Source organism: Tenrec ecaudatus, chromosome 10 (genome assembly GCF_050624435.1).
Source record: "Tenrec ecaudatus isolate mTenEca1 chromosome 10, mTenEca1.hap1, whole genome shotgun sequence".
Lineage (NCBI taxonomy): Eukaryota > Metazoa > Chordata > Mammalia > Afrosoricida > Tenrecidae > Tenrec > Tenrec ecaudatus.
Window position 1 is genome coordinate 3,574,779 of NC_134539.1, and position 2,164 is coordinate 3,576,942.

A 2,164-nucleotide genomic window follows, 5' to 3' on the forward strand; every position below is an offset into this window, starting at 1 on the left:
TGGCTGTGTGAGTCTGAAGAGGTCTTTATAGACTGTTATTAGACACATGGGCAATACTAGACTTAAGGCCTTGATCTGGACTGAGCTGGGATGTTTTCTTAAAGTACAATTACTCTTTGATAGAAAGCTCTTCCTTACACACCTATGAGTCACCCATGAGTCTTTGTTTATCTAATCCACCCGGACTCATACAGTTTGTTAGGTGCAGTCCAATCGGTTCTGACTCAGAGAGGCCAACATACAACAGAATCAGACACTGCGTGGCCTGTGCAATCTATTTATAGCTGTATTCAGGGTAGGTATACAGTTCTTTAAAGACACTAATTAAGGAGCCACTCTGGGCCCTTGGGCCCCGGGGTCCCCTCCCAGCCTTGGGGAGCACCGGGCGCCAACGCTGCCAGTTGAAGTGCTGTGGGCCAGGGTCCGCTGTCTTCTTTGCTTTGAGGAAAAGTGGGTGATTTCTTTACCCACCCTGGGCTTAAGAGGACATGGAGCTGGAAGCTTGTGCTGACCCCCAGGAGAGTGTGCTGCTGCTGGAGGCCGGGCCCCAGGGCGTGCTTGCAGGGAGCAATTGGCTCCTGTGGAAGACCCACAGGCCTGTGGCTCTCGTACAGGGCGGCCACAGGTGCAACTGGCCCAACCACTCGGAGTTACAGCTGGGCCGGCTGCCCGGGTGCTGTACAGGCCCCGAGGCCGTGTCTTGTCATCGCTCAATGCCGTGGTCTACATCAAGGCCCCGCAGAGGACTGGACTGCGTGCCCTGCCTGCCCAACTTCCGCAAGGTACAGGGCCATGAACTGGCGCCAGCAGGTACCATGGCGGCCAGGGCCCCCTGCACATGTCCTGGGGCAAAAGCAACCGCCCGATGCACGGGGCTTTCCCGGAGGGAGCGCAGTAGGCCGCTGCCCATTCACCGAGGACATGAATGGCTTCCAGCAGGAAGCTTCAGCTGGACAGACATGACCATCTGTGAAGCCAACCTACGCCTACCTGCCCCTGGCGCTGAGCCGCCCCAACCTGAAGTCCGAGGTCCAGACACGTGGGAACAGGGTGCTGTTTGAGGGCACGGGGCAGTGGGGCTGGAGTACCTCAGGACTGGCCCGACACACAAGGCTTACACCAGCAGAGATGTTTCTCAGTGGAGATGCCATTGGCTCCCACAGCTGCTCATGCTCGTTGGCGTGGAGCACACAGATGACCTCAGGAGACTGGGCACCCTTATGGCGTGCCACCACCCCGGAATTGGCAGAACCTCCAAGACCACCTGGTACTATACATCCCAAGGAGTGCACCCGCCGACCACACTCAACTGGGCCTGGGGTGGCTGTGGAGGTTCACAGAGGGGACAGCGCCACTGTCCCTCTAGAAACAGATGGGCTCATCCAGAGCCAGCCTGGGGCTCCCCACCCGGACATCCAGGTCCACTTCCCGCCCTCGCAAGTGACTGACTGACCAGGTGGATGTGGGGACCATGCGGGGCACAAGTGTGGGCTGGCTCAAGCTGAGATGCACCACCACCCTGTGATCCAACCCAAGGACTTGTCCACAGACTCTGACCTTAGAGACTTCGGGCTGTGCATGACGCTGTCCAGGGAGAGTTTTGCACAGAGAGTGCTGGATCCTTTCGGAGGGAAGGGACTCCAGCCCGGGAGCCCCGCACACTCAGATGCCCAATGAGATACACACCTTTGTGTCGATACACCCCTCAGGCACCTGTAAGATGGGCCAGCCCTTGGACTCCACAGCTGTGGGGGTCCACAAACCAGGACCCTGGGCACAGAGAACCTGAGGTCCATTGACACCTCCATCCTGCCCAGCCAGGTCAGCAGCAACCTGAATGCCCCCAGTGTCGCTATCACTGCAAAAACAGCCAACAATTTTAAGGGGAAGCCCCCCACCCCGGAACAAGGATATCCCTGTCTACAAGCCCAGGACCCTGGACACCCAGCGCTGAGGCTGCCCCTGCCGCGAGGACATGTCTGCAAGGCCGGTGCAGCTCTCCCACGCGCTGTGTCCTGGAGGACCTTGTGGTGCCCCTTCGGGGACTGAGGGCCGCATGAGAACTTAGGCTGCTCAGTGAATCCCCTTCCTCTGAGGGCGGCCATGTTCCGGCTGGGCTGCCCTCCCTGCTTCTAGGAGGAGGGGTAACCCCCACGACAGACAC

General features: G+C 59.0%; 1 pseudogene; it reads left to right on the top strand.

Moving 5' to 3' along the window:
• Positions 1 to 488: 488 nt before the first annotated feature.
• Positions 489 to 1,954, top strand: LOC142457742 (choline dehydrogenase, mitochondrial pseudogene; annotated as a pseudogene).
• The last annotated feature ends 210 nt before the right edge of the window (positions 1,955 to 2,164 follow it).